Source organism: Cibotium barometz, unplaced genomic scaffold (genome assembly GCF_041138505.1).
Source record: "Cibotium barometz isolate CiBa-2024 unplaced genomic scaffold, ASM4113850v1 ctg461, whole genome shotgun sequence".
Lineage (NCBI taxonomy): Eukaryota > Viridiplantae > Streptophyta > Polypodiopsida > Cyatheales > Cibotiaceae > Cibotium > Cibotium barometz.
Genome location: NW_028229443.1, coordinates 165,728 through 179,938, shown reverse-complemented (window position 1 = coordinate 179,938; position 14,211 = coordinate 165,728). Strand labels below are relative to the sequence as shown.

The 14,211-nt window shown below is 50.6% G+C and overlaps 1 long non-coding RNA gene and 1 pseudogene across 2 annotated transcripts; one reads left to right on the top strand and one right to left on the bottom strand.

Annotated features, from left to right (window-relative positions):
• Positions 1-596: 596 nt before the first annotated feature.
• On the bottom strand, positions 597-1,475 carry LOC147602575 (uncharacterized). The gene is made up of 3 exons (XR_015265784.1): positions 1,152-1,475; positions 924-1,068; positions 597-851 (listed from the first exon to the last, which is right to left on the bottom strand). It is a non-coding gene; the product is annotated as an uncharacterized LOC147602575 (long non-coding RNA).
• Positions 1,476-11,846: 10,371 nt separating this feature from the next.
• On the top strand, positions 11,847-13,989 carry LOC147602574 (uncharacterized; annotated as a pseudogene). Its single transcript, XR_015265781.1, has 2 exons — positions 11,847-13,431; positions 13,532-13,989. The product of XR_015265781.1 is annotated as an uncharacterized LOC147602574 (transcript).
• The last annotated feature ends 222 nt before the right edge of the window (positions 13,990-14,211 follow it).

The following is a 14,211-nucleotide window of genomic DNA, read 5'->3' as shown; positions in this document are numbered from 1 at the left end:
AAGAATGAGTCTACTATCAGCGTATTAAACTTAACCAAAAACATTCTACTGCAAAAGTAAAACATTTAATTAGCTAAAAATAGAACAAAAAATTAACAAAAAGAGAGAATCTTACATTACCTTAACTCCTAAAATTAACAAAAAAGAGAGAATCTTACATTACCTTAACTCCTAAACTAGGCAACTAAAACACTTTAAAGACAAACTCTTGTACGAAAAAGCTCAACAGTGTAGTAAGATAGGCCAATTATACATGTTTTCCATCATGCAACGCTCTGAGGCATGTATTCAAATTGGCGAGTGTATGCCATCCGCATGAGACACCATCTTTTTGTTGTGGCACTTTTACGTTTCTCCACTTAGAGGGCACGTTTTTCAAAGAGCAGTGGTCAGTCGAACTGAATATCATCAAAATCAATCTGCCATTACAAAAAACATTTTATTCCCGAAACAATTGTTGCTAAATAGAGGGTAAATCATGATAAAACAAACTCACTCCTTAAGGCTTTTATTTCTTGTGTGCATTGAAGTAGAATCCAAGTGATAGACACATATTTTCTTTGACAGCAAGCCAGTCACCAGCACTAAGCTGAAATGTTTCCTGTATGTTTATGACTCGCAACATTAAATACATTTGTATATTCTACATCTGCACTTTCAATAGAAGTAAATGGTCATACTCATAGAGAACATGCACTAAAAATATATCGACGATATCCCAATTCCTATTGTAAATCAACGTATTCAAAACTTTTGATTTTCTGAATCTGTCCGCGGACAAGCCCCAAATGTACAAGCTGCCATAGGAAATGCTATTTGCAAAAGCTTTGTCATACTCTAGTAAACTGAATCTGCAACCATTCAACACATGAAGTTAGGAAAACCGTCACACCCATTCCACACACAAGTTCACAAGTACTTACTCCAAACCCAGCTGAAGCCTGAAACACCTCCCAGGACATTTCCTGTTCAATGTCCACAAGGGACCAATCCACGTTTCTGTGCAACTCCAACTTCTGTTCATGGAACCCCTTGATAAATTTTTTCCATGGTTTACAGTCTAAAAACCTACAATTCCCAATCTCACAATGTTATTTAGCTTTTTGGACTTCATTAAGTGTAGCATACATATAAATACATAACATACATACCGGTTACAAATCTCACAGTTTCGCTCTTCCAAAGCGAGCCGCTCCTTATCCACCACTAGAGGAGGGCGTCCTCTCTTTCTCTTTCTAGTCTATGCTCATAAAAAAAGATGTTAGCTCCTCAAAAAGATTAATGAGGTGTCTATGCAGTTAAAGCTACCTCCGAGTTGGACTATGCACGATGTATTTCATGTCAGTTGGTTAAAGCCATATGCAGGTCCATCCCCTTCCCACCCCCTTCAGAGGTCAAAGACGAAGCAGAACCAGACATTATTGATGAAGCAGAAGTAATGGTTCTAGAACAGATCCTTCTGCACCGTTTCAAGCATGGCTCATGCCGAAGACTACGACAGTTCCTCACGAAGTTTCAGGACCGAGGAACTCATAAAGCGGTATGGCTCGACAAAGAATTTTTCGAAGACTATCCGGCATTATTGACGGATTATTTGGAGGCTATGCAGCTTCCGTCAAGTTAAGTAGAAGGGGATGTTACGTGCATCCCGCACTTGGATGCCACGTAGACATTTCTGTACATAAGGTGCAGGACCTAAGATGGTGAACTGGTCCCATGTGAGCCCAGTCCGGGACGAGTCAGCCAGGGATCCATCTCAGTCGTCCGAGGTCAGGTGTGCATTGTCCTGCACATGAGTCCAAGGTCAGGTGTGCACTGTCCTGCACATGAAATAGTGCCAGTCTGCGCTGTGAGTCTCCCTCTGGAATGATGTCAGATGTTCTGTGTATCTAGTTTGCAACTGGATGCCAGACCTCTGTGGGCATGTAGGTTTGCATATAGAGATGGGGCCAGCCCATAGGGCTACCCCAGTGCGAAGATTTGCACCCTTAGTGTGGGCATGGGGGGAGATGTAGAACCACTCTCAAGGGGCCAGGAGGGCCCAGGCTGTGCCCACCAGCCATGGCATGGGCTGGAAGGGCTGTCGGCCAGCCCTAGTGCTTTTGGACAGGCAGCCGACAGGGCTAAAAGCTCTACCCAGCAGGTCGGCCAGGTGTGGGGGGCAGTCCCACACCCATGCACAGGGCTGCCCAGCAGCCTGGCACTGTCCCAGCAGGCATGCGCAGAGTGGCCAGCAGGCTGTATAGTGTGAAAGCACAATATTGCTAAAGACATGGTCGTGAGGCTTTATAAAGCTGGCCGACTGGATTATAAGGGGAGTATAAATACTCCAGCCAAGAAACAATGAAGGCATCTCATAATTCACCAAGTGCTCAAGCAAAAAAGGGCCAGGACAGCCAAGAAGTTGCTAACGCAAAGGGGTGAAGGACTGAAGGTCAAGGGCAGGATTCTCCAGCCAAGAAAAGGTCAAGTTTCTGTATTTGTTTTCAGATTTACATCATTCTAATAAAGCAAATACACCATCCGTGGTGGGGGCCCTACAGAGGGTAATTGGGACCCAATACTGTGTCCTCTCCATCTCCCCCCTTCTCTCTCTATTTTCTGCACATCTCCTTTCAGTTTGTGCGTTAATTCCGTCGCGAAAAGAGTGCTGATTTCTGAGTTTTGAAGTACCGATCCTTCTCCGAAGCTTCCGCATATTACATTCACCCGTCTCGACCGGTGTTTTATACACTAGGTGGAACCAAGGTGTGAACGGGGATTTTTACACAGAAGCAGCAAAGCCACAGGATGGAAGACCCCTGTGTAAAGCCAAGTCTTGTCGCAGAACATGTGTGAAGGCTTATCTGGCATATTTCTATCTGAAGGCGAATTACAGGACACAAGTTTACAGAATTTAACTCACTTATATGGTTTATAAGGATTTTTGTTCACACTTATTTATAAGTGGGTGGACATGCGGGGATTTGGTCAAGGAATATATATATTAGGTGGACCTGATCTTTTAAACCTTGTGTGAACACCTTAAATGGGTGCCTGTTTTTAACTCCCAAAAAGAGGGGTTTGTGGTATTTTTGGAGGGTCTACCACTTTTAATGATGGGTAAAGCAAGCATAGGCTGGAGATAGAGGAGGGGGTTGACTCTATGTAGGGGAAAGTGATGCACAGATGGGAGGAGCAGATCGGGCAGTCATCTTTTTGGCATATGTGCTCGCATCCCTCAACAGGCGACCAGTTCTATATAGATATATATCTCTTTGCTGCGCTTATCTGTCCGTATAGCAGTGTTGTACAACTGCCGCCTCCAGGGGAATAAACCATACTGTCTACAGCTCTGCACCCTCTCCTCTTTGCTGGCCGTACGCAACGGGCAGGGGCTGTCGAATCTCGTTCTCCCTGACTATATAGTGGGCAGTCAACTGGGTATTTGTCTTCTCTCTCTCCTGACTCTGGCCGTACAGAGGAATCGCAAGCAGAGCAGCATACTTGCTCTATCTTTTTTTCCCTTTCCACGCCGACTGAACCTACCCATACAGCTGTACGGGTACCGTGCCACTTCACACGTGTGGAGGGTGGCTGTGTGCAGGCTATACAACGAATTGGTGGTGTCAGAGGTCCGTTTATCTCTTGCATATCTGGTTGATCGTGGAGTTGAGATTTGGGACTGTTTTGAGGACTGTTTTGGAGGAATCCGGGACAGTTTTGAGGCTCAGTTTTGGCACAAAGTTCGGGGTAGCTCTTGGCTCCATACCGGGCTGATTTATGGATGGTTTATGAGCTGATTTGGGGACTGTTTTGTGACAGTTTTGGACAGCTTCTAGAGGTGTTTGCATCTTGACACCGGATAGATTATTTGAACAAGATTTGTGTTGATGCTTTGTGGAAAGATTTGGTGTTGTTCACACCCGCACCTTGGTATCTTGTAAAAGCTTCTATGTGAATAGAGAAGTTCCTATGGGGGGTTGGCCGTTCCGGCTCAGTGTTGTGTTCCTTTTAGCATAGTTTATGGTCATTTCCGCTGCGTTTTCATATCTTTGTTGGGCATCTGAAGTGTCTGTACATCGCTCCGGGTTCCCGTCTGGTTACAGTTCACCCTTCGTGGTGCATCAAACTATTGTGCCCTTTGACCATATGGCTGCTTGGACATTAGGTATTCAGCTTTACACCTGTTTTGACTGTTCTAGAATATTCCTGACTATGTCTGGCACCCATCTCTTGCCCAATAATTGTCCTGGACATTTGGTCAATGAATAATCAAGTGTATTGTATAAAATACATAGGACAGTGCATGACCTGACACGTCAATGAGCTAGACCTAAATGGCAACTGGTTACAACATGCTCTATGTTCATCCAAAAGTTAACTTATTGGTGTGTTCATGCCCATTTATGCCGACGTGGCACCCTAGTACAATGGGTGTTCGTGACAGTGAGGCAACCTACAACTATGGTGTGGCTTATAGTAAGGATCTTTTTTTTTTCCCCCGAGAAAAGATCCTTTCATTAGTTATATAAAAACGCCCGAAGGGCTACAAAAGATCTCTCCTGCTCCTAAGAGAGATAGAGCAGCGAATACATCATGGCAGCCCGGGAGACTCTCCCTAGGTGCTGCAAAATACAAGCATCAGTACAAAGAACTGAGCGGCTAAATCATAAAGAGCCAAACAGGTGGCCTGTAGTGCCAACGGGGGGATCCCGTGTGTAAGGTGTAGAAAGGGCCACAGCGCCAAGTGGTGTGAAAGGCCTGGCGCCGTAAGATCGCCTCATCCGAGTCTCCCCGGATGCGGTCGTACTGTCCTCGCAGGGTGTATATCAACTCCTGCCAAATCCCTTGTACAGTCTCTGCTGGTGGCTCCAATCTCCCCTCAAAGGCCGTAAAGCACCGGGCCCTCCAGGTGAACCAGATGGTGAGGTTGCTGAGGAGCTCCCATCGTAAATCCCTCTCCTGTGTCCAGCTGGCGGACGAGAAATCCGGTGCCGAAACCAGGCGAGGCTGGCCCCTAATAAATCTGATGGCCTGACTGCCCTGCTCCATCTCATAGCCCATAGCAGGCCCTGACGAAGTCGACCAAGCAGCGGCACCCCACGTAAACATACCCTCTGGAGAGAGGGGGGCCAGAATACGCAGCATCCGTAGCCAAATCTGCTGTGCCTGAGGGCAGTCCCAAAGGCAATGTCTTTGTGTCTCCATAGGGTGGCCGCATCGGACGCAGGCCGCCAGAAGACCGCTGTAAACAAGCCAAGTGCCAACTGCTGAGCCCCTGTGGGCGACCAGCCCCCACTGAAAAGCCGAGATCCTGCGGGCCTGCCGACTAGCCCAGAGCCGAGCCCAGAAATCCTCCAGGAACTCCTATGAGAGTCCCTGTAGTCGCCAATGCCTCACTGCCGCTGGAGAAACCGTCCTCCTCGCCGTCAAAATATGCCGCCCCAGCCGAACAGTATACTGGAAAAAGGTGATCTCTGTGGCCTCAAGGGATGCATAAGGATCATGCCACTCGTACTCCCCGGGGTCCCACTGTAGCCGGGCCAAGGGGCGCGTTGCATATGCCCATATGCGCCAATTCGGGAGCACATCAGCAGGGTCGGGGTCAATATGCCACTTCCGAGAAGCGGTGACCACTACCCGAATCCTCTGAAAGGTGCACTCTGCAACCAAAGGCGACTCCACCTCCACTCTCTGGAGTCTGCTCTCATCCTGAATCTCATAGTAGAGGCATTTGCCATCCTCAGTGCTAGCTCTGACAGCAATCAGGATCTCCAATTGTGTAAAGGCTCCCATCCACCGTGGGACCACTGGCTCGAGAGGCGTGAACCACTCCTCTGTGAGTGCCTCCTGTATATCATCCCTCATAATCAAGCCCCCTCTGAAGTGACTCAGCCTCTCCACCTGGATCTCCTTTGGTAGACTGCAGAAAGCCTGCCAGTCTCCAAAACTACGAGCTGGGCCTGCCGCTAAAGGTCCCCAGGCTAGACGAGGCCGAGAACCCAGCATATGACCCTGCTCCGTGCGAACTGCTGGGCTCCAGATGAGCGGCTGTCTGGCCCGCTCCTCAACACAAGAAGGAGGCCGCTAAGAGAGCCCCGGTCTCAGCAGCTCCCAAGCTCTCAGGATACTCAAAGCAAATCTGTCCTCCCATCCTCTACTGAGGCCTGTCCTCCTCATCTCTATGAAGATCCAGCGAATCTCTGGTGCCCAAGTACCCCCTGCTGGGGGCGCCCGAGCCTGCAGTCACTGCAAGAGGAGCTCTTTCCAAGGCTCAGCGCCTGGAAGCAACCCCCGAACAATAAGCTTCCCCAATAAGGCTCTACTCTGATCGACTGGATCTATAATGCCCAAACCGCCCTGAGCCAGCGGAAGTGTAATAACTGCCCATGCAACCTTTGCCCGAGCGGGCTGACCGTCCCTCCCGGACCACAGAAAGTTCCTGATCAGCCTCTGTACCTGGCTGATGCAAGAGCTCGAGAAAATCCAGCACGACGTAATGTACCACATGGTCGCTAATAACACCTGATTTGCCACCACCACCCTCCCAGCCAAGGATAGTCGAGCTGTACTCCAATACAATAGCTTCTTCCGAATGCTCAGAAGAAGCGGGGCAATCTGCTGCTCAGGTGACAAATCTAGGCCAATCTGGCATCCCAAATACCGCACTGCTGTGCCTGGAGGAATCCATCTAAAACCGGGGTCCGGACTCCATGCCGGAGTGGGAGCGCTACTGATCCAAAAGGCCACTGTCTTGCGCCAATTGATCAGTGCTCCCGAAGCTGCACTAAAAACCTGGAGCGACTGCTCAGCCCGAATAAGATTGGCCTCATGGCCATGCAAAAATAAGCCCGTGTCGTCTGCAAACTCAGCATCAAGCAGGTCCTCCCCCCGGACTGGGAGCTGCAGTCCTCGCAAACCAACCTCTTCTGCCGTCAAATACATACTCATAGCCTCCGCAAAGAAGAGAAAAAGGAAAGGGGCGAGAGGACACCCCTGACGGACTGATCTGGTCAGCTCAAAACTCGGCCCCCGTCCTCCTGCAATCAGCACCTGGCTGCGAGCTGTGGAGTACAGAGCTGCCACCCCTCTGATCCATCCTGGCTCAAAGCCCAGGCGAGCAGCATAGTGCTCTCTAAGAAACCCCAATCAACTCTATCGTATGCCTTCTCAAAATCGAGAAGCATCACGACCAAGTCCTCACCAAGAAATCTAGCTCGGGCCGTCGCCTCCCAGAAAGTAAAGATGTTGTCAAGGATACTGCGCTCCTTGACAAATCCTGTCTGAGTAGCATGAATCAACTCCCCCAGGAAGGGCTGGATCCTCAAACTCAAGGCCTTTGCTAAGACCTTGTAGACAGTATTGAGGATTGTAATAGGCCTCCAATGCCGAATGTCATCTGATACTCCCTCCCCCTTGGGGATAAGATAGATCAAGCCCTCTGAAAAGCTCTACGGCATCACCCCAGTGTCCGAAACATGCTGAAAGCCCCTGCGGAGGCCTGGCCCCAAAAGGTCCCAATAGCGCATAAAAAAGGCCGGCGTCAGTCTGTCCTCCCCTGGGCAACTATGTCGCGGCAGGACCCTCAAGGCCTCGGCAAGCTCAATCTCTGACAGAGGCGCACCTAGAACTGTACGCATATGGTCTGTGACCCTCCTCTGCACATGGGCCCACACAGTCTGTCTGCAAACATCTCGATCCTCAGTGGCTGGCTCCGCTGAAAGCAGGTCACTATAAAATGCAGTAGCAATGGCTCTGATCTTCCCGAGCTCAGTAGCTACCGATCCATCCGGTCTACCTAGCTGGCGGACTCCTGCTCGCGCATGACGGGGTCCAGTGATCTCAAAAAACTCTCCAGTCACTCTATCACCAAGCTGCGTCCACTGAGAGGCCTGACGACGATAGTAAAACTCATGTCTCTGCTCCTCTACCTCTCTAACCTCCTGGCGTGCCTGGCTCAGCTGGGATGCCACCCACTCACATGCAGGCTGCTGCTCCTGAAGGCGCTATAGCGAAGCAAGGCTGCGTCTCAGTCGTTGCTCCCGCTCGCGAATCTCTCCCAGTCGAGTCAAAGCTGCAGCGTGTAGAAAAGAGCTAAGATCAATGAGTCCCTGGGCACACTGGCCCGCTGCATCCTGGTCAGAGCACTGACTATCATGCCAGATCCTCTCAATGTCCTCAGCGAGACTGGGATCTGTAAGTACCCTCTCTGGGATCCTCAAGTGCAAGCTGGGCTCCCGTGTCCCCTCCTCCAATGTCAATATAACTGGCGCATGATCTGAAAATGAGGTGCCAGCGAGAATGCCGACGGAGCCTCCTCGCTCCCCTAACCAGTTGCCCACATAAAAGCGATCAATCCGTGATAGATTAGTCCCTCCCTGCCGGCGATCCGACCGAGAGAAACTAAGACCGTCCTGAGACCGGGAAAAAGCCCTATGCTGCCATGCATCAGTGATCCTCAGTGACATGCAAAACCGGTCCCAAGCTGCAAGCTCCGTGCCGTGCACTGTAACATGACTGCCTCCCACCCTATCTGCCGGGTCCTCAAGCATGTTGAAGTCTCCCCCAACACACCAATGTGCGGCCTCTGGCAATGCATGTGTAACCTGAGTCCAGAACTCTGCTCTGGCACTAGCATGATTGGGCGCATAGATGTTGAGCACACCCAATAGCTCATCATGCATCCTCAAAATGACATACTGTGCTCTACCAGGCACAATGATCCCTCGATCCACAATGGCGTGTCGCCATACATCTGCAATAACCATGCATACTCCTCCCTGTCCACCCAAAGGACCAAACCCTGCAGACCAAAAAGTGTCCCATCTACCAGGCATCACCGAATCATATCTCCGGATCCTGCTCTCACCCAAGTGGTGCTCCTGCATCATCAAAATATCAATGCTGCCACCAACCAAGCATCTCTGAAGCTCCTGCCTCAAGCAACCTCGATAGCATATAAAGTGTGCTCCGCCAAGGCCCTGTACATTCCATGAGATGATCCTCATGGATGCCCTGCTGAGGTGGATGCTGTCTCAGCCGTTCGGCGGGCCTTCGCAAGCGGCTTGGATGGAGAGTAGTCCCCATCCGAACGGCTGCGAATCTGCCCACCCGGTGTACTGCAAGAATCCCGGATCAGGCGCCAGTGGCTGTGGCCAATGGCGACTGCCTCCTGTTCTGACAGAGCTACCTCGTGTATACTCACATATCCAGGGTCGCGTGCCAAGTCTGCCACTATACGCACGACCAAATGCCGAATCCCTGAGGTATCCACACTCTCGGGATCCAAGAAAAAATGAGCCAACTCCCAAAGTCGGCCTATCACATCTGTCACCTCCAGATCGCTCATGTGATGAGAAAACTCAACTGCCTGAGTCTTCAAAGTGCTGAGAGTGAGCTCTAGAGTCCACTCCCGGTCAAAAGGTCCACATAGAGGGAACGAGAAGGCCACCGCTGAGTCTAGTGCCTCCTCCCCGCGGGCCGGAGGTATCACTACATGAACTCGGATGGGTGCTGGCTCATGGGGGCCCTCTGCTCCAAAAAGCCGTGTGAAGGTATAATCAAAAGCCTCCGAGCGCTGTCTAATGCCAAGGCGACTCAGCCGACTGCAGATAGATGAAATCCGTGAGGCCCTAATCGGCATAGGTCTCCTCTGTGATGCTCGAGCGAGGTCAGTGCTCAGCGCTCTCCGGACTGCAGGTGAGCGCAAGGGAACTGCCAGGGCCTCCCGGGAAGGTGAGGCGGGCGGAGGGGGAGGAGGGGGAGGCGAGGGAGGTGGAGAGGGAGCTGCTGCCGAAACCGGAGCGGAGACGGGAGGAGGCGAAGGTGGAAGCGAGGCGGTGGGAGGGGACGGGGGTGGGGGGGGGTGAAGGAGGGGGTGCTGGCATCTCCTGGTCCTCAGTCGCTGCAGGGGTCTCCTCCTGAAGGGGAGCAAAGCTGTTCCTCACGGGAACCCAGTGAGGCTGAGACTGTGGCTGCTGCTGCAGCGGTCTCTGGGCGTGCTGCTGTGGCTGTCTCCCTCGGCGGCGCCCCTGTCCAGGCTGCCACTCCGAGGTCTCTGTGGCCTGAGCAGGTGTCCCGGAGGCAGCCTGCCGAGCCGAATCTGTGGGCGGGCCATCAGTAGCCTGCTCTGCTGTGGTGAGGGTCGAGGTCTCCTGCGAGGGCAGGCCTTGGCCAGATGACCGACCTGCCTGCAAATGAAGCACTGGTTCGGGAGCCCGGAGAACTCCACTCTCTGATCTATCCACCCCCCCCCTATCCTAGGTAGCTGAATGACCTTAGGAAGGGAGGAGATGTCAGACACCAACACTCTGACCGAAGGTAGCCCAACTGCTCTGGCCACCACTGAAGCTGCTGAGGGGCCCGTCTCTAGTACCGAGCCCACCAATGCTCCGAGCCTGGAGAGGAGCGGAAGATACTCCCGGCGGAGACCAGGGAAACAAACTGTAATATGGAAGAGGCGCTCTCCCTGCTCCGCCGCTGCTGGGTCAAAGGTACAGCCATTTGCACCTCAGTTTTGAGAAAGAATGGAGACATCCAATAGAAGATTTGCAAAAACATACTCAGAATGCATCGAATACCCTAAACTACTGATGCATATCACAAAGAAATTAAGAAGAGAGATTCTACTAGAGAACATACAGCTTGCTGCAACTGCTTTGTGGGAGGAAAACAGCAAATCCCTAAATCTCATTGTGGAGGTCAAATGCTGTCAAACTTTACTCAAGTTGCTTGCAGGAGATGCACTCCTGCTGATCCCTGGGGCTGAGTGTATAAACTGAGAGTGGTGGTACATTTAAATAGTCCCGAAACTGGCCCATGCGCTGTTTGGCCTGGTCAGGCCACAGACTTCTACACCTAGGCACCCAAATTTGCTGCACGGCCACACCCAGCTGGATATCTGGCCACCCATAAATGTTGTCCAGCCTTGTGCTGCTGCTGTAGGCAGTCTGCCTACCTTCTGAAGCAGGTCCTCAACCCTGTTGTATGGGTTGGATGTGAAACGTACACATGAGGAATTAGGGTTTCTGACCTAAACCTGATGTGCATAAAGAGGGTCTTTGAACCTGCTTTAGCCTGTAATTATTGCAACAGTACAACCTAGATAAATCCAAGACCTCAAGGTTGGATCAAAGCGTACGTACGGATCCAATCCGTACCGTACATCCGTACAGTTCGGGGATCCGTACGTACGGATCGATCCGTACGTGTGGGGTTTTTTTTTTTTTTTGGGTGGGGTTTTCGTTGTTCGCCTGCGACAAAGTTTTTTTTTTGGGGGGGGGTTTCGCATTCTTTTGGGTTTCGCCGATCCGTACTGCCGCCAGCGACGATAGCACCTGGACTCGTCGCTCCGTACAGTCGCCAGCGCTCGCACACCTTCCGGTACAGTCTCTCTCTCTCTCTCTCTCTCTCTCTCTCTCTCTCTCTCTCCGAGTCTCCAAGCCTTCCCTTTGCTTCACCTTCCGGTACTCTCTCCAGGCCTTCCCTTTGCTTCTGTGTTCTTCTGCTCTCGCCCCCCTTTGTTGCCACCGCCCTCCCGAGTCCCTTTGCTCAGCCATGTTCTGTGGTGTTGTATCTTCTGTGTTCTTCTCCTCTCGCTCCCCTTTGTTGCCACCGCCCTCCCGAGTCCCTTTGCTCAGCCATGTTCTGTGGTGTTGTATCTTCTGTGTTCTTCTCCTCTCGCTCCCCTTCCCCCACCCACCCTCCCTTGCTCAGGCCCCCAAGGCAGCAACATAACTCTCTCTCTCTCTCTCTCTCTCTCTCTCTCTCTCTCTCTCTCAGAGCCTTAGGCCACCATCTGTGGACCATGCACTTAGCTCTCAGTCTCTCTCTCCCTCTCCCTCTCCCTCTCCCTCTCCCTCTCACTCTCACTCTTACCTGAGCTGCCCACTAAATATTATGCATTGCACGATTGCTGAATCCTGATTGAAATTGTATGGCATTGTGCATTGAATTTGTCAGAGCAATCATGCCGAAGCGAGAGAACCCATACTGGAAGGAGCACACAAACGTCATTCGCATTGTGACTACTCCAGGGCAGGCAGGTAGTGGCACTCGACAATGGCAGTGCAAGTACTGCAATTTCACCCTCACGAGTACAATTACTCGTGTCATCAAGCACCTCACAGGCATTGGCACCACCAACAATTGTGCAGGGTGCAAGAGAGTGCCACAAGCATTGAGAGATCAGTTGATTGCTGAAAATTTCCCTGCAATGGGGGCAGCTGGAAGAGGAAGAGGCACACAAGAGACACAGGATGCGCTTCATGATGCTCTTCTTGGGGACTTGGCTGGTCCATCCACGCAGGTTGATGAATCTCAGCCTGCCTCTTCTGAGCAGGCATCGTGTGCCAGAAAGAGGCCTTCTGTCATGCAAGATGAGAATGAGGGTGATACATATACGGAAAGGCAAACCACCTTGCCTTCTCGTGTGCATGCACAGTCTTGGGTCAAAGAAAGGCAAAAGGTGGCTGAGATGGAGATTGCTCGCACTCTCATAGAGTGCAATATCTCCTTCAATGTTTTGAGGACTGACCAATGGAAGAGGATGGTCAGAGCTATAGCCCAGGTTGGACACACGGAGTCATGGTCAGGGCTTGAGTACAAAAAGATGCGCACCACGATGCTTGATGAGCAAAAGGCCTTGATAGACAAGGCATTGGTGCCAGTGAAAGCAGGTTGGCAACAATTTGGTTGCACTATCATTTCAGATGGCTGGAGTGACACACGGCGACGACACATCATCAATATTCTTGTCTCTTCATGTCTTGGTACGTATTTCTTACGCGCTGTGGATGCTGGGAAGGCAGGCGAACGCATCACTGCTGAGAGTATCTATGAGCATATTCGCCAGGCAATTGTTGAAGTTGGTCCAGAGAATGTGGTGTAAGTTGTAACAGACAATGCTGCTAATTGCAAGGCAATGGGAGACATGGTGGAGGCGGAGTTTCCTCGCATTGTGTGGACTCCCTGTGCAGCCCATTGCCTTGATTTGCTTATGGAGGACATAGGCAAGCTGAGTTGGGTGCAACCCACAGTTTCTGATGCCACGAAGATCACTACATTCTTCAGAAAGAAGCAGCAGGCATTGGCTATCTTTAGGAGCCACAGCAACCTAGATATGGTGCGGCCATCCAAGACAAGATTTGCCTATATGTATTTGGTGCTACACAGGCTTTTCAAATTGAGAGATCCACTATTACAGACAGTTGTGGATCCAAAGTGGAGAGATATGTATCATTCACAGACAGAGCCCACCAAATACATATAGAGACGGATACTGGATGAGACCCTCTGGACGGATGTGCAAACTCTCTTGGTGGCTTTGCAGCCAGCATTTGTACTTCTGCGAGTCACAGACATGGAGGGCTCCACTTTGGGCTTAGTGTACCACCTCTTCATGCAGATGAAGAGTCATATTGCAGCCTGTACGTCCCTGACACAGAATTGGTAAGTAAAATCTTGATTCTTGATGGCCGATTACAAAATCTTGATTCTTGAGTCTTGACTTACTAATTGCTCTACTTCTCTGTTTATTTTACTCTTGCAGCCGAGATGATATATTGGCTATTGTGGATTATCGATGGGGGTATATGAGTTGCCCCATTCATGGGATGGCTGCATTCCTCCATCCTTTCTACAAGACGCCACTTCTCTTTCATGATAGGGAGCTGCTCACCTTACGAGATAGGTACATTAATAGTATGTATGATGTGGAGCAGCAATTGGAGATTGATGCGGAGCTCTGCAGTTGGGTCAACAACTTGGGATCCTCATTTGCTAGAGTTGTTGCTCTTAGACCAGAGGCCACCAAGCTTCCTCTTACTTGGTGGCAAAACTATGGAAGACAAGGTCTTCCACAGCTTACAGATATAGCTCTGCGAGTGCTATCTCAGGTATGTATATCATGTATGTACTATGGACTATGAACTAGTCTTGTGAAGCTTATTGGGAATTGCTGAGCTCACATGAATGAAGCACTTTTTTTGAATTGGAGTGCAGGATTGTTCAGCAGGTGCTTGTGAGCGCAACTGGAGCGCTTACTCGCTCATACATACAAAGATACGCAATCGTTTGAGCACCTCTCAACTAGAGAGACTGGTCTATTGTAGGGCCAACATGAAGCTCGTACGAGCATATCATGCTTTGGGCATCCCAAAACAGGTGAGTTTATCCTATTCATTCTCTTGTGGGGATTGGCCTCCCATTTACATAGCTTTTATACTATAG